Below are 21877 nucleotides of genomic sequence, written 5' to 3'. Positions count from 1 at the left end.
ATAACAGAAAGGGTTTTTTTAGTAGTTGCACATCAAATCTAAGCTGTCTGAAGTGTTTTTCGAAAGTTATCAACATTTTTATGTATGGCGTTCCGGAATCGACCTTATCTCAAGCTGAAAACGCGTTTTCTGCATTGTGCCATAACTTTGCAGGGAAGCTTCAGAACATGAAATGTTCACCTCCCACTATAGCAGAAAGGGTCTTTCTAGTATTTGCACATCAAATCTAAGCTGTATGAAGTGTTTTTCCAAAGTTATCAACATTTTTATGTTTGGCGTTCCGGAATCGACCTTATGTCCGGCTGAAAATGCGTTTTCTGCATTGTGCCATAACTTTGCAGGGAAGCTTGAGAACATGAAGTTTTAACCTCCCACTATAGCACAAAAGGTCATTCTAGTAGTTGCACATCAAATCTAAGCTGTCTTGAAGTGTTTTTCTGAAGTTATCACCATTTTTATGTTTGGCGTTCCGGAACCCACCTTATCTCAGCCTGAAAACGCGTTTTACATATTTTGCCATAACTTTGCAGGGAAGCTTCAGAACATGAAATTTTTACATCCCACTATAGCAGAAAGGGTCTTTCTAGTAGTTGCACATCAAATCTAAGCTGTCTGAAGTGTTTTTCCAAAGTTATCAACATTTTTATGTTTGGCGTTTCGGAACTCACCTTATCTCAGGCTGAAAACGCGTTTTCTGTTGTGTGCCATAACTTTGCAGGGCAGCTTCAGAACATGACATTTTCACCTCCCACTATAGCAGAAAGGGTCTTTCCAGTAGTTGCACATCAAATCTAAGCTGTCTGATGTGTTTTTCCAAAGTTATCAACATTTTTATGTTTGGCGTTCCGGAATCGACCTTATCTCAGGCTGAAAACGCGTTTTACGCCTTTTGCATAAATTTGCAGGGAAGCTTCAGAACATGGAATTTTCACTACCAACTATAGCAGAAAGGGTCTTACTAGTATTTGCACATCAACTTTAAGCAGTCTGAAGTGTCTTTCCAAAGTTATCAACATTTTTATGTTTGGCGTTTCGGAACCCACCTTATGTCAGGATGAAAATGCGTTTTCTGCATTGTGCTATAAATTTGCAGGGAAGCTTCAGAACATGAAATTTTCACCTGCCACTATAGCAGAAATGGTCTTTCTAGTAGTTACACATCAAATCTAAGCTGTCTGAAGTGTTTTTCCAAAGTTGTCAACATTTTTATGTTTGATGTTCCGGAATCTACCTTTTCTCAGGCTAAAAACGCGTTTTCTGCATTGTGCCATAACTTTGCAGGGAAGCTTCAGAACATGAAATTTTCTCCTCCGACTATAAGCATAAAGGGTCTCTCTAGTAGTTGCACATCAAATCTAACCTGTCTGAAGTGTTTTTCCAAAGTTATCAACATTTTTATGTTTGGCGTTCCGGAACCCACCTTTTGTCAGGCTGAAAATGCGTTTTCTGCATTGTCCCATCACTTTCCAGGGAAGCTTCAGAACATGAAATTTTGACCTCCCACTCTAGCAGAAAGGGTCTTTCTAGTAGTTGCACATCAAATCTAAGCTGTCTGAAGTGTTTTTCGAAAATTATCAACATTTTTATGTTTGGCGTTCCGGAACCCACCTTATCACAGGCTGAAAACGCGTTTTCTCTATTGTGGCATTACTTTGCAGGGAAGCTTCGGAACATGAAATGTTCACCTCCCACTATGGCAGAAAGGGTCTCTCTAGTAGTTGCACATCGAATCTAAGCTGTATGAAGTTTTTTTAGAAAGTTATCAACATTTTTATGTTTGGCGTTCCGGAATTGACCTTATCTCAGGCTGAAGACGCGTTTTCTGCATTGTGCCATAACTTTGCAGGGAAGCTTCAGAACATGAAATTTTCACCTTCCACTATAGCAGAAAGGGTCTTTCTATTAGTTGCACATCAAATCTAAGCTGTCTGAAGTGTTTTTCCAAAGTTATCAACATTCTTATGTTTGGCGTTTCGGAATCAACCTTATCTCAGGCTGAAAACGCGTTTTCAGCATTGAGCCATCACTTTGCAGGAAAGCTGCAGAATATTAAATTTTCACCTCCCACTTTAGCAGAAAGGGTCTTTCTCGTAGTTGCACGTCAAATCTAAGCTGTCTGAAGTGTTTTTCCAAAGTTATCAACATTTTTATGTTTGGCATTCCAGAATCGACCTTATCTCTGGCTGAAAACGCGTTTTCTGCATTGTGCCATAACTTTGCAGGGAAACTTCAGAACATGAAATGTTCACCTCCCACTATAGCAGAAAGGGTCTTTCTAGTAGTTGCACATCAAATCTAAGCTGTCTGAAGTGTTTTTTCAAAGTTATCATATTTTTATGTTTGGCGTTCCGTAATTGACCTTGTCTCATGCTGAAAACGCGTTTTCTGCATTGTGCCATAACTTTGCAGGGAAGCTTTAGAACATGGAATTTTCACCTCCCACTATAGCAGAAAGGGTCTCTCTAGTAGTTGCACATCAAATCTAAGCTGTCTGAAGTGTTTTTCCAAAGTTGTCAACATTTTTATGTTTGGCGTTCCGGAACCCACCTTTTCTCAGGCTGAAAATGCGTTTTCTGCATTGTGCCACAACTTTGCTGGGAAGCTTCAGAACATGAAATTTTCACCTCCCACTATAGCAGAAAGGGTCTTTCTAGTAGTTGCACATCAAATCTAAGCAGTTTGAAGTGTTTTTCCAAAGTTATCAACATTTTTATGTTTGACGTTCCGGAATCAACCTTATCTCAGGCTGAAAACGCGTTTTACGCATTGCGCCATAACTTTGCAGGAAAGCTTCAGAACATGAAATTTTCAATTCCCACTAAAGCAGAAAGGGTTTTTCTCCTACTTGCACATCAAATCTAAGCTGTCTGAAATGATTTTCGAAATTTATCAACATTTTTATGTTTGCCGTTCAGGAATCGACCTTATCTCAGGCTGAAAACCCGTTTTCTGCATTGTGCCTTAACTTTGCAGGGAAGCTTCAGAACATGAAATTTTCACCTCCCACTATAGCAGAAAGGGTCTTTCTAGTAGTTGCACATCAAATCTAAGCTGTCTTGAAGTGTTTTTCTGAAGTTATCAACATTTTTATGTTTGGCGTTCCGGAACCCACCTTATCTCCGGCTGAAAATGCGTTTTCTGCATTGTGCCATAACTTTGCAGGGAAGCTTGAGAACATGAAGTTTTAACCTCCCACTATAGCAGAAAAGGTAATTCTAGCAGTTGCACATCAAATCTAAGCTGTCTTGAAGTGTTTTTCTGAAGTTATCAACATTTTTATGTTTGGCGTTCCGGAACCCACCTTATCTCAGCCTGAAAACGCGTTTTACATATTTTGCCATAACTTTGGAGGGAAGCTTCAGAACATGACATTTTTACATCCCACTATAGCAGAAAGGGTCTTTCTAGTAGTTGCACATCAAATCTAAGCTGTCTGAAGTGTTTTTCCAAAGTTATCAACATTTTTATGTTTGGCGTTCTGGAACCCATCTAATCTCAGGCTGAAAACGCGTTTTCTGCATTGTGCCATAACTTTTCAGGGAAGCTTCAGAACATGAAATGTTCGCCTCCCACTATAGCAGATAGGGTCTTTCTAGTAGTTGCACATCAAATGTAAGCTGTCTGAAGTGTTTTTCTGAAGTTATCAACATTTTTATGTTTGGCGTTCCGGAACCCACCTTATCTCACCCTGAAAACGCGTTTTACATATTTTGCCATAACTTTGCAGGGAAGCTTCAGAACATGAAATTTTAACATCCCACTATGGCAGAAAGGGTCTTTCTAGTAGTTGCACATCAAATCTAAGCTGTCTGAAGTGTTTTTCCAAAGTTATCAACATTTTTATGTTTGGCGTTCTGGAACCCACCTAATCTCAGGCTGAAAACGCGTTTCCTGCATTGTTGCATAACTTTGCAGCGATGCATCAGAACATGAAATGTTCGCCTCCCACTATAGCAGATAGGGTATTTCGAGGAGTTGCACATCAAATCTAAGCTGTCTGAAGTGTTTTTCCAAAGTTATCAACATTTTTATGTTTGGCGTTCTGGAACCCACCTAATCTCAGGCTGAATACGCGTTTTCTGCATTGTGCCATAACTTTGCAGGGAATCTTCAGAACATGAAATTTTCACCTCCCACTATAGCAGAAAGGGTCTTTCTAGTAGTTGCACATCAAATCTAAGCTGTTTGAAGTGTTTTTCCAAAATTATCAACATTTTTATGTTTGGCGTTCCGGAATCAACCTTATCTCACGCTGAAAACCCGTTTGACGTATTGTGCCATAACTTTGCAGGAAAGCTTCAGAACATGAAGTTTTCAATTCCCACAAAGGCAGAAAGGGTTTTTCTCCTACTTGCACATCAAATCTAAGCTGTCTGAAGTGTTTTTCGATAGTTTTCAACATTTTTATATTTGGCGTTCCTGAATCGACGTTATCTCAGGCTGAAAACACGTTTTCTGCATTGTGCCATAACTTTGCAGGGAAGATTCAGAACATGAAATTTTCAACTCCCACTATAGCAGAAAGGGTCTTTCTAGTAGTTGCGCGTCAAATCTAAGCTGTCTGAAGTGTTTTTCCAAAGTTATCAACATTTTTATGTTTGGCATTCCAGAATCGACCTTATCTCTGGCTGAAAACGCGTTTTCTGCATTGTGCCATAACTTTGCAGGGAAACTTCAGAACATGAAATTTTCACCTCCCACTATAGCAGAAAGGGTCTTTCTAGTAGTTGCACATCAAATCTAAGCTGTCTGAAGTGTTTTTTCAAAGTTATCATATTTTTATGTTTGGCGTTCCGGAATCGACCTTATCTCAGGCTGATAACGCGATTTACGCATTCTGCCATAACTTTGAAGGGAAGCTTCTGAACATGAAATTTTCATACATATATCTGCATTTGTTTCTTTCCAAGACAAATCAAACTGTTTAAATATCAGGACAATTTATTTGTGGTTTAAAAGCTTCCATGGAGAAAACATATTTCTGTCCCTTCTTTGGAGCAGCACTTTATGTCACTGGTAAACAAAAATCTTATTTTTTTTTTGTTTTTGATGCTCATCAATATTGTATGTGATTGTATGATGTGTGATGTGATGGATGTCATCCGATTTCAGAAGTTTCATAAATCTGAAATAGATAGTACACTGCTATCAGACCCAAACTAAAGATCTTCTCACTGGTTACACTGACACCAGCTGTCTGAGGCAGTGGTTCATAAGTTGACGTGTTTATTTAGACTGACACAGGTTCGACAACAAAGATATCAACTGAATGTTACAGTGCTCGTTTGGCGTGTGAAACGTAGCGGGATTTATGCCTTCTCTCGAGTTAACGGAGGTTTGGAACAGGTGAGTAATGACAACAATCTGTCTTTGAACAACATCAACAAACCATAATGATGGTAGTTTTCTGGGTGAAGACCAGGAATCCTGACCACTAGACCATATGGGACTTGTGGGAGTCTATGTCTATGTCTCTGTCTATGATCATGGGACAAGGGACCGTGTGGATATATTTATAATAATAATCATAATAACAGAAGTTGTTCACATATGTTCATGGAACGATGGTTAAGAGTTGGGGTCTCCAAATTGACACCTGATTGGTTAAACTGTGTGTGTTTGGTTGGTTGGAACAAAAACCTGCAGCCCTTTCTGGGACAGTTTGGTGACCCCTGTTTGAGAGGATTGGTTTTATGGAGATCAACATCATGTCTGTCAGAGTGAGTACATGAATGATGTTTTTACTGCAAGATAAAACAGGTCTCGTCCCTGGGTGGGCTCAAACCACCAACCGTTCGGTTAAAAGCCGAACGCGCTAACCTATTGCGCCACGGAGACATGCTGATACAGAACAAATTGTGGATCTGTGAACAAAAATTTTTCCGTTTTCAAGGATTGAAGAATGTGCAGAAGGATTGTGTGATTGAAGTCAGTGATAGCGATGTGTTTTCAGCAAAGAGAGAGTGTGAAAGAAAGATGGTAGCAGTACTTTAGGGAATAAATGAATAAAGAGAATGAGAGCAAAAGGTTCCACCATTTCATCTTTGAATTGACCAACACGGTCTTCCACTTCTTTGTCACAAACCTCATTGAACCGATCGCATGGACATTGTGTTGTCACATGGCTCGCATCACTTAGTCGTGTTGAAAAGCTTGTGTCCCAAAACAGTTGTACATAAATACCAATGGTGACAGTGAATTGCTCTGATGCTGAAATCTTGTCTCAGTGTTTTGCATTCAAATCTCTGTCAAGTGCCAGCACAAGGTCAGAAGCTCCAAGCTAATAGTCAACGCTGGTTGTCCTGGGCAAGAACCAGGAAAACGACAACCTATGGGACAGGGGTCCACCCAAAGGGGTTTATGGCTTGATCATGATCATGGTGACTGATCGATTGGAGCGTCCCGATGTGGTTCCCATACCAGGGGCCAAACAACGACACCATATGGGACGTACCTGGAATAAATGAGGAAGTTTAGGAAAAGGGTGATCACATCATTAACTGTAGCTAGGATTTGGAAGTGTAAAGCTGTCACAAAACAAGAGTAAAGTTTGTGATACTGTGCTTCAATATTTCAGATCATCTGTTCAGATGACCTACCCAGACGAGACACTGGAAAATTACGCCTGATGTTCCAGAATGCAACCGGATTCATCCAAAACCAACACAAACATTTCACTTTACCAGCTTTCTGAAACAGGTGTAGAGCTGTAACTACTTCAGGCTCCATGTTTGCAGTTTGGCTAGTCACAGCTTGGTGAGTCCATCCACTACTACATGCCTTTCCACCAAGCATTACAGGTTGGGATGCAGTCGAAAACTCAGGGAGAAGGTTAGGAATGAAGAAGGTCACAGAGAAGGTCACAGAGTTTTGTGTTTTGGCAGATTTAACTGGTGAAATTAGTTCAAAGTACTCACGATATGCTTTGCAGGTGAGTCAGCGATTTTGGCACAATTACAAATCATGATGAAAAAAATTAATGAAGAACTGAAGGAAATGAATGAAGGACATTCTACAATCTTTCGGACTTCTGAGTCAGTAGGAATCCAAAATAGGCAAAAGAGCGACAGAGAGGGGCGAGCAGGGCAGACATCACAACATTTAGAAAATGAAGCTCAAGTATTCCAACCCACATTCAGAACACTCACACTGCTATATTTTGGCTGATGCATCAATTTATGTACAGAGTGGAACTGAGTAGATACATATCTTGAGCTGACATGGACTTAAAAAAATAGAGAAGCTGAGGGGCCGAACTGAGTCGGCCAAAAACCTCATCTCACCGCATGTTTGTTCATCCGCTATTTTCGATTTCTCTTTGTGAAAGTGAATGTTCATTGACAGGAATCTGTGCAATGGTGTTCTTGTGTAAACTGTAGCTTCCTTCCAAGCAGTTGACCTGGGTTCAATTCTCAGGCTTAGCCAATTGTTTTTGCCATCTAACCATGGATGGCAGAATATTTGTGCCTCAACTGTCAACACCACAAATGTCCCATTAAGGCTGGACGCGGACGACCAACACGTAGGTCTCAATAGGATGAAACAGCCGAACGTGCTAACCAATTACGTAACAGAGACATGAGAATGATGATCTCTACAAAAAGAGAGACACTTTGAGAGCAGGAAAACATGTTCTGAAAACCATGGAAATGGAGTGATGGCTCAATTGAAGTTAGACAACACACTCTGCTGCTTCATAGATACACATCTTGGGAATAACAACTCTGCACTTGTGATCCAAAGTTATTGACGTGACGAGTTACATTGAACACAATAAGAAGCCCTCCAAGAGCAGAGTGTGAAAAATTAGTATAAGCTCATGCTGTTGCTCTCCACGGAAATCTTTAGTAAAAGGCGAAAGATATATATACGATCTGAAGAGAAACATGAGTGAACTACTGACACTGAACCAGAGAAGGAGCTGTATTCTTCCACATCAACCTTTAACTCATGGTGTTGTTCAGCATTTCAACAAACCAGCAGTTCAAGACAATCCTCTGAACCATCGTTTCATTAACATCTGTGAACTGGTGACCGTCTTCTGTCGTCAGTGAGCTGTTTTGCACACATATGAGTGATCAGAACACAAAAGAGAATTTTCCCGTGTTCTGCACTCATCCATGCCACATTGTGCTGGTCTCGGTCACAAACATCATCCAAAACTGTCGTGATGTACAGGAAGAGGGGAAAATGGACACATATCGCTCCGTAGAAACATACCATAAATAAAGGTCGTGCTAGGAGTCATGTTGCAAAGCTTGTCCCACAAAACAGTTGAACGTAAATGAATGGGATGGAAATCCATATCACTTTTCAAAAAGACAGTGCACCTTGTGAGGCTCGAACTCACCACCTTCAGATTACTAGACTGACGTGCTGCCTACTGCGCCAACGAGGCTTGGTTGCCCGTAGAAATGCAGCGTGACTCACCAATCCAACCAGGGTTGGTGGTTCCAGTCCACCCAAGGATGTGATCAGCTTGCAATTAAAATACAAGATTGCACTCACTGTTCCAGAGATGATGCCGATCTCCACGACACACATATCAATCTGTGTCAGAGGGTTCAAACTGATGCACAAGTGGCTCAGTGGGTGCAGATTTGTGTTCCAACCCTGGAAGCACATCGAAGTTAACCGATGAGGTGTCAGCATTTTTTTGTCTTCTAAAAGAAGAAGTGTGAAAAGTTGGGAAAAGTCAGTGAGGCACACAGTGGTTTTTGTTGACATCATATCTTCATATCTTATTGCTTAACAGGGCACACTATATATTGGCTGTGGAAACTACGCATGTCGTCGGCACATTAAACATAAATCTATATCATGAAGACTGTCATCAGTTGGTTGTGAGGCGTGACCTTGGCTGTGTCTCTCAAGCGACTCAGCGCTAGATGCTGAAACTACGTGTACTCAAAATGCAATAAAGGATCTGATCGCTCTCTGGGTGGACAACAAACAAAGAGGGAAGATGTCTTTGTATTCATCCAGTTTCTCTAAAACACACATATAGGTTTTCTGATCCTTGAAATGTCTCCTTGTGTCTCCTTGTACAACTTGTTCATCACCTTTGTGATCATGGTTCTTCTCCTGCTGTATAGAGAACATAAATAGGGCTCCTTGGTCGAGCAGTGTGATAATGGCTTGGGCTGCGAGAGGTTCCAGTCCTGGACGAGCCCATGATTATCATCTCAAGGTCACAGATGAGCCGCTCGGTTTTGGAACTTCTGTATCGGCCTTGTTTGAGATTAATCTTTCAGCTGTTACTATAATCCCCTTTCACCCCTCATTTCACTGCCACATCTGACATCTGACTCTCCTGGTGGCCCATTGCAGAGAATCACAAGAGGCAGCTCAGCAGTCTGAAGCATGAAGCAGGTGACCACAGAGCTGCTCAAAACACTGGAAACACATGGCCACGCTCTCATGCCTCTGACCACCTGTAGTTCATTGTTGAGTCCAATGAAAGATGAACTGTGTCATCTGTAAACACCAATGTCTCTCATTGATCCATTTGTTTATGCTCCATATATTTAGCGCATGAGCTTGATTTGTGCGTGTGTTGAGCGAGAGACAAAGACCAAATAACATATATTACAAACATAGCTGAGTCACCATCTATTTCAGGAATAGACTCTCAGTGATGAACACAATGTTCATGTTGTGGTACGTGATGTTTCAAAGGTCAATGTGATTCAAAGGCTTCGATCGGTGCTGAACATTGAAACTTTGCAGGTAAACTACTTTTACTATTTTGATACATTTCTTGTATGAATAATAATCTCAGCTCCAACTTCAGATGACTCACGCCTGTTTCAAAGGCGCGGTTTGGTGGCTCCTTCAAAAAGAATACACCTTTAATCTGCTTCCTTAATCTGCCTGTAATTTGGATCCGTTTCAATCAGGAAGATGGAATTGAGAAAGAAAGGCCTTGAATCCTTGCTGGAGAAACAGACACTGTTGTGACAAGTCCAACTCCAGCTTGCTATATGATAATATCACCTGAAATGTATGAATAATAAGTCCAGCAACTGGCCGGTTAGCTCAGATGGTTAGAACGTGGTGCTAATAACGCCATGGTCATGGGTTCGATCCCCATACTGGCCACTGTAACATAAAGCTTTAAGGTATTTCTGTTATTTTATCCTGTACATGTGCAACTTCCCCCATTTCATCTGTTATTCAATGCTCATGCCTCAGTGAAGCTTCTCATAGAGGAAATGCCTCTCCTCTTCTGTATTTGCCTGACACCAGCCCCTGAGATCACATGCCTCATGCTCCACTGACTAACTGTTTTATTGACAGGATATTGCACATCCCAACCTTAAAACTGATCTGAATTCAGGCTAAATATGAAAGAAAACATATAGTGCTTTCTGGATCGCTTTTTTGTGTAGTAGTTCACTTCAAGTTTGACTTTTTTACTGTGTGTATTGGATGAGTATAAATGAATGAGTTCTTTTATTTTATATTTTGCAAATAAGGAGTTTGATATTGAACATTTCTTTTTGTGTAAAATGGCTTCACAGAAAAAAATCAAAATCAATCAAATGTCAACAAACTGAGTTGAACACAGCGTTGTTTTATTGCAGAGATGAATTATAATATGCAAGGACCTTTGCTCTGTTAAACAGGTGGGTGACTCTTGAACGAGCAGTTGTGGTGCACTGATAACTGTTTGTTCACAAAGGAGACGCTTCATCTGCGACAAAAACATGTGGTCTGTGCCAGTGGTCCTCTGGTCAGCTCCTGGAAGTGGACGGTCTCACCAACACTGAAGCAGTTGGTGATGAGTCTTCTGTTACAGAATTTCTGCAAAATATAAACCATACATGGATATGTAAACATATATATGTAGGTGATAATTTAAGAAAGTATATATCAACCATACAACAGCACATCAACTCACAGGACAAATAGATTTAACACAATGCATTTAACTGTTGTATTAAATGATCACCACAAAGTTGTGTAAACTGTTTGTGGTATGTTTCCACGGAGCGATATGTGTCCATTTTCCCCTCTTCCCGAACATCAGGAAAGTTGTGGATGATGTTTGCGACCGAGACCAGCACGATGTAGGATGGACGACTCCAGAACATGAGAAAATTCTCTTTTGTGTTCTGATCACTTATATGTGTGCAAAACAGGTCAATGACAACAGAAGACGATCACTAGTTCACAGATGTGATTGGAACGATGGTGCAGAGGATTGTCTTGAAGTGCTGGTTTGTTCAAAGGCTGAACACCACCATGAGTTAAAGGTTGATGTGGAAGAATACAAGTCTTTCTCTGGTTCAGTGTCAGTAGTTCACTCATGTTTCTCTTCAGATCGTATAAATCTTTCGCCTTTTACTAAAGATTTCCGTGTAGAAGAACAACATGAGTATTTACTGATTTTTTGATGCCCAGCTCTTGTAGGGCTTCTTATTGTGTCCAATGAAACCCGATTGATTAACGACTTTGGATCACAAGTGCGTTGATGAGAGATGAGTTGTTATTCCCAAGATGTGTGTCGATGAAGCAGCAGAGTGTGTTGTTTAACTTCAATTGAGCATTCACTCCATTTCCATGGTTTTCAGAACATGTCTTCCTGCTCTCAAAGTGTCTCTCTTTTTGTAGAGATCCTCATTCTCATATCTCTGTGACGTAATTGGTCAGCACGTTTGGCTGTTGTGGGAAAGGCTGGTGGTTAGAGACCACAGGTGTTCGGTTGGTAATTTCACAGTGCTGTCAGCCCGTACGTTTGCCAGGGGACTGGAATCTTTTGATTTCTGCATTCAAAGGGTTTCACCCAATACTTTGAAGAGACTTAATGAAAAGATCAGACCCTGCCTTGAATTGTTGGACTGTCACAGCATACAGTCTGGTTGAACTCCAGTCAGCTGAATACCAATGAAGTCACACACACTCTGTTACGTGACGGTTCCACAGAGCGATTCCTGGTGGGCACAACATCACTTCGTGCGGCGTATTCCACCTCAAGGCACAACACTATTGTCATTTGACAGTTCTGCAGACTCAAAATGACCAAAGCATCCTAAACACACACCAACGTTATTGGTTGGACTTGAACCTATGTGGGTACAACCCAATGGATTTCTAGTCCATCGCCTTAACCACTCAGCCACAACAACACTGTTACTCAGCCACTTCATCAGGAATTTAGTTTTGGGTGAATTAGAAATCAGTTCATCACATCATCTCTTCCTCATCTTTCAAGCAACAATGATGATGGCTGCCTTTCAAGCACTTGACCTGGGTTCGATTCCCAGCCACTGCACGTAGCCCATTCCATTCACTCGTGATTCAAAGAACTGGTTTCTTCTGACCATTCACAAATCCACTGAAGGCACGAGTGATGAAGGCCATGGAACTGAAATCCATTGGGGATTTCCCCTGTAGCTTCGAGTCCTTCCAACAACGCAAGGCAGACATTGATTTTTATCCCATTGAGACCTATGTGTTGGTCGTCCGCGTCCAGCCTTAATGGGACATTTGTGGTGTTGACAGTTGAGGCACAAATATTCTGCCATCCATGGTTAGATGGCAAAAACAATTGGCAAAGCGTGAGAATTGAACCCAGGTCAACTGCTTGGAAGGAAGCTGCTGTTCACACAAGAACACCATTGCACAGATTCCTGTCAAGGAACCTTCACTTTCACAAATTGACAATAGCAGATTTTCAAACATGCGGTGAGATGAGGTTTTTGGCCGACTCAGTTCGGCTCCTCAGCTTCTCTATTTCTTTAAGTCCATGTCAGCTCAAGATATGTATCTACTCAGTTCCACTCTGTACATAAATTGATGCATCAGCCAAAATATAGCAGTGTGAGTGTTCTGAATGTGGGTGGGAATACTTGAGCTTCATGTTCTAAATGTTGTGATGTCTGCCCTCCTCGCCCCTCTCTGTCGCTCTTTTGCCTATTTTGGGTTCCTACTGACTCAGAAGTCTGAAACGTTGTAGAATTTCCTTCCTTCATTTCCTTCACTTCTTCATTAATTTTTTTCTTCGTGATTAGTAATTTTGCCAAAATCGCTGACTCACCCGCAAAGCACACAGTACTTTGAACTAATTTCACCAGTTAAGTCTGGCAAAACACAAAAATCTGTGACCTTCTCTGTGACCTTCTTCATTCCTAACCTTCTGCCTGAGATCGACACAGTTTTCAACTGCATCCCAACCTGTAATGCTTGGTGGAAAGGCATGTAGTAGTGGATGGACTCACCAAGCTGTGACTAGCCAAACTGCAAACATGGAGCCTGAAGTAGTTACAGCTCTACACTTGTTTCAGAAAGCTGGTGAAGTGAAAAGTTTGTGTTGGTTTTGGATGAATCAGGTTGCATTCTGGAACACCAGGCGTAATTTTCCAGTGTCTCGTCTGGGTAGATCATCTGAACAGAAGATCTGAAATGTTGAAGCACTGGATCACAAACTTTACTCCAGTTTTATGACAGCTTTACACTTCCAAATCCTAGCTACAGTTAATGATGTGATCAACCTTTGCCTAAACTTCCTCATTTATTCCAGGTACGTCCCATATGGTGTCGTTGTTTGGCCCCTGGTATGGGAACCACATCGGGACGCTCCGATCGATCAGTCACCATGATCATGATCAAGCCATAAACCCCTTTGGGTGGACCAGGTTGTCGTATTCCTCGTTCTTGCCCAGGACAACCAGCGTTGACTATTAGCTTAGTGCTTCTGACCTTGTGCTGCCACTTTGACTTAACACGTGTAATAAGTGCTTTTGACAGAGATTTGAATGCAAAACACTGAGACAAGATTTCAGCATCAGAGCGATTCACTGTCACCATTGATATTTATGTACAACTGTTTTGGGACACAAGCTTTGCAACACTACTAAGTGATGCGAGCCATGTGACAACACAATGTCCATGTGATCGGTTCAATGAGGTTTGTGACAAAGAAGTGGAAGACAGTGTTGGTCGATGCAAAGGTGAAATGGTGGAACCTTTTACTCTCCATCTCTTTATTCATTTATTCTCTAAAGCACTGCTACCATCTTTCTTTCACACTCTCTCTTCCCTGAAAAACACATTGCTATCACTGACTTAAATCACACAATCCTTCTGCACAATCTTCAAACTATGAAAACTGAAAAACTTTTGTTCACAGATCCACATTTTCTTGTGTATCAGCATGTCTCTGTGGCGCAATAGGTTAGCGCGTTCGGCTGTTAACCGAAAGGTTGGTGGTTCGAGCCCACCCAGGGACGAGACCTTTTTATCTTGCAATAAAAACTTCATTCATGTATTCACTCTGACAGACATGATGTTGATTGAAAAAAAAGACAATCCTCTTCAACAGGGGTCACCAAACTGTTCCAGAAAGGGCTGCAGGTTTTAGTTCCAACCAACCAAGCACACACAGTTTAAGCAATCAGGTGTCAATTTGGAGACCCCAACTCTTAACCATCGTTCCATGAACACATGTGAACCTGGGATCGTCTTCTGTTATTATGATTATTATTATAAATATAATATCCAGACAGACAGTCCCTTCTCCCATGATCATAGACATGGTTCATCATACCTGAAGCTGTGTATGCATGGTACTACTTGTGCTATTTGAGTGTTTTTACAGATATATTTGACAGTTGAAATCTGATCTGAACTGCTGAATGTGTTCCATTTTGCCGAAATCGCTGACTCATACAAGTCCTAAATGGTCTAGTGGTCAGGATTCCTGGTTTTCACCCAAGCGTCCCTGGTTCGACCCCCGTTATGGGAAAACTACCATCATTGTGGTCTGTTGATGTTGTTCAAATGCATTTCATCATCCACTTTCTAGAAGACAGCTTGTCAACTGGACCTTCTCCTGGTCCTCCAGAACCTCGCCAACAACATGACGTTCCTGTACAGGGCAGTGTTTGAACAGATGGAGTCGAGGAACGACTGTGTACCCAGGCGTAGATGTCACTTGCCGTATCCATGGATGCAGTCAGGATTCGCTCGTGTTCGCAAATGGAAGTGCACAACATATGGCTATCAAAAACAACCCTGAAAGAGGCGGACCCTAGTAGGAACACCGATCTCTGACGACACGCTTTTCGGTGCCAATGTTTGGGAGCTCCTGGAGAGGCCATAAAAAGTGTCAAAACCTCCAGGCCAGGCAGCGGGCTCCATCTACATCCAGTCGCTAGAAGAGAGGTCAGGTCCCACAGACCCCAGCCTTCCACATCCGCAACTTATTCATGTCCTCCACCTGCTGCTGTCTCCTTTTCTACCTTCTCAGGCAGAAGAAGCAGCCAGCCTGGGCCCCCAGCGTCAGGCCACTTCCTCTGCCTAGTCCTTCAATAAAATGTCTAAACGCTATTCCCTGACCCAGTGTGTTTATGCGTTGTCTGACGATTCAATTGCAGTTCCTCCCTGCCCTGAGTGCAGGGTGCGGACCGCTAACTCCATTGCCTGTGACATGGGTCTGACGTGTGCGGTTAACTCTGTCTCCCAAGACCTGAGCAAACCAACAACCAAGGAAGCAAGGCGTCTGGCCGCTACTCCTGTCTGTGCCTGGAGCTACCCAGCATACACCGGGTGGTCAATTTGCTTCGCATATACCCCAGAGCTCTGGATGTAACCCCAGACACGCTTTGTCAAGGATCTCGGCACGTTTCCCCTTGATAAATAAAGGGAAAGCTAAGCACACCTCGCCATGTATCCCTGCCCGCGCCTGGATGGAGAGGACGCTATGCATAGGATACACGCTTCAGTTCCGCCACCCACACACATTAGACGGGGTGCACAGCATGACAGTCTGATCTGATCAGGAACGGGTGTGCTTAGAACAAGAAATCCGCTCCCTTCTCGGGAAGCGAGCGATATTAAAGGTTCCTCAGGAGGAATGCAAAGCAGGATTTTACCTGGTGTATTTCCTCGTTCCAAAGAAATCAGGTGGCTTGAGACCCATCCCGGACCTTCGGAGGCGAAACACTCACATTGTAACACGTCCATCCAGAATGCTGACGGTCAGACAACTTCTCGAGTGTGTCAGACCAGGAGATTGGATGAGTTCTGCGAATCTACGTCTGACGTCTACTTCCACATCCCCACCTTCCCACTTCACAGGCGCTACCCGAGGTTCGTGGGAGGGGGAGACCACTTCCAGTTCAACCATTGTCTGGCTCCCAGGACCTTCTCCAAAGTAGTGGACACGGCGTTGGAGCCTCTCAGAAACTTAGGGTACAGAATTCTGACCTACTTCGACCACTGGTTCATTCTGCTGGGCAGTTGAATCTTAATTGTTAGGTCTCTGTGGACTTTGGTTCACGATAGTAATTTTAAACTTTAAAATTATTTTTAATTCAACAAACCTTTGATCATGACATTGGTGGAGTCTGAGTCTCTGGATTGGTGTTTGTTTTATGAGATGGAGTGGTCCTTATAGGGTTTCTGACGTGGTCGTCTGCCTTGGTTCATATCAACACATGCAGGTCTCCTGCTGCGCTGGTCCCTCGGCAAAACACTGTGGTGAAAATAGTTGGATATTGTATGGACTTCCGCTCTGGTATTGACACGGCGTCCTCTTCCGTGTCCATGATTAGGGTTCACTGATCGTGGACACACTCTCACATGCAGCGCTAATGCTACAACTCAGCATCAGTTAGGGACCATCAACAAATTCTAAAACGGTCGAAGTATTCGTGAAAACATCAAACATGCCAATGAAAGACAACCACTTTAGGAGGGAGAATTGTGAAAAGGTTTTTCATCACACCAGACAAGGGACAGTTTGTATAATGATTTCAAGAATAGAATATGAAATTACCATTTATTCACATTGTTTGTAATATTTCTTCAATCGTATCAAGGAAATGTGTCCAGATGAGTCCACAGTCAAAGTCAACTGTTGAGAGACGTGAGAAACTGCAGACAGACGGCTCAATTTAACCCCTGAATAAAGCTGGCAGAGCAGTCGGTCAGACACCAGCGGCTTGTACCAGAGACATGAAACATTGAATTTCTCACCTCGATACTTAGTTAACTATAATCAGACGTAAACAAATGATGATGTTGGAGACAAAGTCCACTGATAAGTTTCATCTTAAACAGTTTCAAGAGAGACTGTCGTGTGTCCAACACATGGAAGAGAATGAAAATGTATTTATCATGATAATGATTGTAATCGCTGAAATGACAACATTTATCATGATTTTCTCCTCCATATCTCCCATCCCTACCTGATACTGAGCAGCTCATCCGTGACCTTGAGATGATCATCATGGTCCTTAACCAATTAGCCTCTATCAGAATCCTGTGCATGATTTTCCATGCTATTATGTATTTGAAATATAAGCAACAAATCACAGGTGATATGGGGCAATGTGCTGACAGAGGCTGCAGAGAAAGTGGAGCTCTAAAAGCATTCTCTCAGATGGGGCTCATCCAGGACTCGAAGCAGGTACCTCTCGCTCCCGAACATTGTGTAGCTGATCAATATCTCTTAGAGTAAGCAGGTTTGGAAACACGTTTCTTACTCAACAGAAGATGCCATCTCAGCACATTTCTGTCACACAAGCGCAGATGAGACAAGTTACGTAGCATGCGTCGCACAAATATTCTTCTCACTTTTTTTTTTTTTTTTAAATATTTTTATTCATTTATATCAGCCACAATAATAATCATATAAATGCACATACACATTGAAGATCTTGGCCGTGTGACAACAAAACCCAACTATTATTTATGTAACCTAAAAAAAAAAAAAAAAAAAAAAAGAAGAAAAAAAGAAACAAAATACAGAATTAAAAAAAATTTAAAAATGAAAAAAAACAGTAAATAACAATCATTTGTTTACTTAACGTACAATGTCCATCTTGTACATATAGTTGCATGTAACAAGCATCAAGTTGCAAAGGGCAAGAGGATCTTTTAACATCAGTCACATTAGTCTAGATTTCCATGTTTGAGATATTCAAGAAATGAACCCCAGATCCCTTTGAAAACACTTTCCTTCCCTTTGATCAAAAAAGACATCTTTTCCATGGCACACAGGAGGTCAGTTCAGTTAACCAGTTTTGAATACTTGGAGGATTTACACATTTCCACTTCAGTGCGATCATGCGCTTCGCTTCCGAAAAACAAAGATCCATACATATCCGTTGACATTTGGTGTAGTTATTTCCTGCAGGATAAATACCCAATAAAAACATTTTAGCATCAAATTTGATTTGTGTACATAGGATCTCTTCAGTCTTACATTTGACATCAAACCAGAACTTATTAATGTGGGCACATTGCCAGACACAATGAAAAAAAGTTCCCTTATGTTGACCACATTTAAAACATAAATCAGGAATATTCCCATTGAATCTATTGAGTTTTTCTGGAGTGACATATGTACGCATGAGCCAATTGTATTGCAATATCCTGAGGCGACTGTTAATTGTGCGAGTTTGGGCTTTTTCACAGGCTGAATGCCATTCATCCAGTGACACCTCCTCTTGCAAATCATTCCTCCAAGATAGAAGTTTAGCTTCACAGGACTCTGGGGAACCATCTACCAGAAGATCATAAAATCTAGAGATGAGTTTTTTCCCCCAGCAATCATTGGTCATAGCTTCTTCTATTAATGTGCTTGAGGGAAGGGCTAAAGATTGTTTCTGGTTAACTTGAATAAAGTTCCGAATTTGTAGAAATTTAAAGAAGTGATTTTGGGGAATATTAAATTTAGTTTTAAGCTCTCCAAATGACATCAATTTGTTATCACTATTTCTATAGAGATCTTTTAGTTTTTGTAATCCTTGGTTAGCCCAGAACTGAAAACCAATGTCTGACTTACCTGGGATAAATTCTTCATTTCCCCAAATAGGGCTAAAGCCAGATAGTGAGCTAGTTTCCCCCAAGTATTTCCTAACTTCATGCCATACTTTCACCATGTTTTTGGTTATTGGATTTGATGTTCTTCTTAAAAGTTTTGAAGGACTTGAAGAATACAGGTATAAAGGAAAACCCAAATTTAAAGATATGGATCCACAGTTTGTCCATAACGAACACCATGTTTGAGCACAAGGGTGTCCATAAGTGCTCATGGCACCAGGACACCCTTGGCCGGAGGTCTATGATAGACTTTGTGATCGTGTCATCTGACCTTCGGCCACGTGTCTCGGACACTCGGGTGAAGAGAGGGGCAGAGCTGTCAACCGATCACCACCTGGTGGTGAGTGCGATCCGCTGGCAGGGGAGGAAGCCGGTCAGACCGGGCAGGCCCAAACGTATTGTGAGGGTCTGCTGGGAACGCCTGGCGGAACCCACTGTCAGTGGGGTCTTTAACTCCCACCTTCGGGAGAGTTTCTCCCAGATCCCGAGGGAGGTAGGTGACATGGAGTCTGAGTGGTCCATGTTCTCCTCCTCCATTGTCAGTGCGGCTGCACGCAGTTGTGGTCGCAAGGTCTCCGGTGCCTGTCGCGGCGGCAATCCCCGAACCCGGTGGTGGACACCGAAAGTAAGGGATGCCGTCAGGCTGAAGAAGGAGTCCTATCGGGTCTTGATGGCCTGTGGGACTCCTGAGGCAGCTGACGTGTACCGGCAGGCCAGGCGTGCCGCTTCCCGTGCAGTCTTGGAGGCAAAAACTCGGGTATGGGAGGAGTTCGGAGAGGCCATGGAGGAGGACTATTGGTCGGCCTCGAAGAAGTTCTGGCAAACCGTCCGTCGACTCAGAAGGGGGAAGCAGTGCCTCACCAGTGCTGTTTACAGCGAGGGTGGGAGACTGCTGACCTCGACTGGTGATGTTGTCGGGCGGTGGAAAGAATACTTCGAGGGTCTCCTCAATCCCGTCGTCACGTCTTCCACTCAGGAAGCGGGGACTGAGGACTCGGATGGCTCTCTCATCACCCGGGCCGAAGTCACCGAGGTTGTTCGTAAGCTCCTCGGTGGTAGGGCCCCGGGAGTGGATGAGATCCGTCCGGAGTATCTGAAATCCCTGGATGTTGTAGGGCTGTCGTGGCTGACACGTCTCTGCAACATCGCGTGGCAGTCGAGGACAGTGCCTCTGGATTGGCAGACCGGGGTGGTGGTCCCCCTGTTTAAGAAAGGGGACCGGAGGGTGTGTTCCAACTATAGGGGGATCACACTCCTCAGCCTCCCTGGAAAAGTCTATTCCAGGGTACTAGAGAGGAGACTTCGGCCAATAGTCGAACCTCTGATCCAGGAGGAACAGTGTGGTTTTCGTCCCGGTCGTGGAACACTGGACCAGCTCTATACCCTCCACCGGGTGCTCGAGGGTTCATGGGAGTTCGCCCAACCAGTCCACATGTGCTTTGTGGATTTGGAGAAGGCGTTCGACCGTGTCCCTCGCGATGTCCTGTGGGGGGTGCTCCGGGAATATGGGGTGCGGGACCCTCTGCTAGGGGCTGTCCGCTCCTTGTATGACCGGAGCAGGAGCATGGTTCGCATTGCCGGCAGGAAATCAGACCTGTTCCCGGTGCATGTTGGTCTCCGCCAGGGCTGCCCTTTGTCACCGGTTCTGTTCATCACTTTTATGGACAGAATTTCTAGGCGTAGCCAGGGGGCGGAGGGGATCCGGTTCGGGAACCACAGAATTTCATCTCTGCTATTTGCGGACGATGTTGTTCTGCTGGCCTCATCGGACCGGGACCTTCAGCATGCGCTGGGTCGGTTTGCAGCCGAGTGTGAAGCGGCCGGGATGAGGATCAGCACCTCCAAGTCTGAGGCCATGGTTCTCGACCGGAACACGGTGGTTTGCTCTCTCCAGGTTGGTGGAGAGGTCTTGCCTCAAGTGGCGGAGTTTAAGTATCTCGGGGTCTTGTTCTCGAGTGAGGGAAAAAGGGAGCGTGAGATTGATAGACGGGTTGGTGCAGCGGCGGCAGTGATGCGGTCGCTGTATCGGACCGTCGTGGTGAAGAGAGAGCTGAGTCACAAGACGAAGCTCTCGATTTACCGATCGATCTACGTTCCCACCCTCACCTATGGTCACGAGCTTTGGGTAGTGACCGAAAGGATGAGATCGCGGATACAAGCGGCTGAGATGAGTTTCCTCCGCAGGGTGGCTGGGCGCACCCTTAGAGATAGGGTGAGGAGCTCGGTCATCCGGGAGGAGCTCGGGGTGGAGCCGCTGCTCCTCCACATCGAGAGGAACCAGCTGAGGTGGCTCGGGCATCTGATCCGGATGCCCCCTGGACGCCTCCCTGGGGAGGTGTTCCGGGCATGTCCTACCGGGAGGAGACCCCGGGGAAGACCCAGGACTCGCTGGAGAGATTATGTCTCCGGTCTGGCCTGGGAACGCCTCGGGATCCCCCGGGAGGAGCTGGAGGAGGTTTGTGCGGACCGGGAAGTTTGGGCTTCCTTGCTCCGAATGCTGCCTCCGCGACCCGACCCCGGATAAGCGGCAGAAGAAGGTGAAGGTGAAGGTGAAGGATTCCATTTCTACCCAAACAGGAGGATTTTCTTTTGAAAAATAGAACATGATGGTTCTTAACTGTGAAGCCCAGTAATACCAAAGAGGGTTTGGACACTGAAGCCCACCTCTGTCATATGGCAAATACAAAAGTGACAAACGGGACCTGGGTCGTCTGTTATTCCAAAGAAACTTTAGAAATATTTTTCTTAACATAGAGAATAGATTTGAAGGAGGTGGAAGAGGTATGTTCTGGAACAAGTATAACAGTTTAGGAAGTACATTCATTTTTAGGATATTTATCCTTCCGGACAAAGATATTGGCAGAGAGGTCCACCTGTTGGTTGAATTTGTGATTTCGTCCACTACTAATTTGTAGTTTGATTGGACAACATCAAACACATTTGACTGAATTTTTATTCCCATGTATGTAAACTGATCGACCAATTGAAATTCACCTTTTTGTTGTGTGTAGTTAGACCTTTCTTTAGAGTTCAGCAACATCAG

The 21877-nt window shown here is 43.4% G+C and overlaps 5 non-coding genes across 5 annotated transcripts; 3 read left to right on the top strand and 2 right to left on the bottom strand.

Moving 5' to 3' along the window:
- Nucleotides 1-5764: 5764 nt before the first annotated feature.
- Nucleotides 5765-5838, bottom strand: trnak-uuu (transfer RNA lysine (anticodon UUU)). Its single transcript has one exon. It is a non-coding gene; the product is annotated as a tRNA-Lys (tRNA).
- A 1942-nt stretch (nt 5839-7780) lies between these two features.
- Nucleotides 7781-7893, bottom strand: LOC128768924 (U5 spliceosomal RNA). The gene has a single exon (XR_008416315.1). It is a non-coding gene; the product is annotated as a U5 spliceosomal RNA (small nuclear RNA).
- A 2134-nt stretch (nt 7894-10027) lies between these two features.
- On the top strand, nt 10028-10101 carry trnai-aau (transfer RNA isoleucine (anticodon AAU)). Its single transcript has one exon. It is a non-coding gene; the product is annotated as a tRNA-Ile (tRNA).
- A 1204-nt stretch (nt 10102-11305) lies between these two features.
- On the top strand, nt 11306-11419 carry LOC128768923 (U5 spliceosomal RNA). Its single transcript, XR_008416314.1, has one exon. It is a non-coding gene; the product is annotated as a U5 spliceosomal RNA (small nuclear RNA).
- A 2741-nt stretch (nt 11420-14160) lies between these two features.
- Nucleotides 14161-14234, top strand: trnan-guu (transfer RNA asparagine (anticodon GUU)). Its single transcript has one exon. It is a non-coding gene; the product is annotated as a tRNA-Asn (tRNA).
- Nucleotides 14235-21877: the final 7643 nt, after the last annotated feature.

This window comes from Synchiropus splendidus, chromosome 12 (assembly GCF_027744825.2).
Source record: "Synchiropus splendidus isolate RoL2022-P1 chromosome 12, RoL_Sspl_1.0, whole genome shotgun sequence".
NCBI classification, from domain to species: Eukaryota; Metazoa; Chordata; class Actinopteri; order Syngnathiformes; family Callionymidae; genus Synchiropus; species Synchiropus splendidus.
Note: the sequence above shows the minus strand (reverse complement) of the source record. Positions and strands in the feature narration are given on the sequence as shown.